Genomic DNA, 376 nt, shown 5'->3' on the forward strand with positions numbered 1-376 from the left:
TTTTTTTTTTTCTATTTTCCATATTTTGTAGCTATGATTACTCAGTTTGGTATTGAAATGTAAATATTTTAAAATATACTTGGAAAGACCGATATATGCATAGGAAAAATTTCAAATATTTTAATTAAACATTTGTTGCGAGTAGTTCATTTAATATGAACTCTGTGTTGGGTTGCACAGTTTCTTGTAAAACTTACATTGAAATAATAACTTGTCTATTTTTAAAAGTGTTAAACCATTGGATTATAATCTTCACTGGGGACAGGATTTCCATCTCTTGTTTCTCACTCTGCAGCTAATGCCTGGAATAGTGCCTGACACTTAGTGGGAAAATATACGTGTATGTGAGTGAGTGTGTGTGTGTGTGTGTGTGTGT

The 376-nt window shown here is 31.4% G+C and overlaps 1 protein-coding gene across 1 annotated transcript in view; it reads left to right on the forward strand.

Moving 5' to 3' along the window:
• Positions 1-376, forward strand: part of SYNE2 (spectrin repeat containing, nuclear envelope 2) — a 269,055-nt gene that overhangs the window by 186,094 nt on the left and 82,585 nt on the right. The gene's annotated exons all lie outside the window — the stretch shown is intronic.

This window comes from Galeopterus variegatus, unplaced genomic scaffold (genome assembly GCF_000696425.1).
Source record: "Galeopterus variegatus unplaced genomic scaffold, G_variegatus-3.0.2 Scaffold231, whole genome shotgun sequence".
Lineage (NCBI taxonomy): Eukaryota > Metazoa > Chordata > Mammalia > Dermoptera > Cynocephalidae > Galeopterus > Galeopterus variegatus.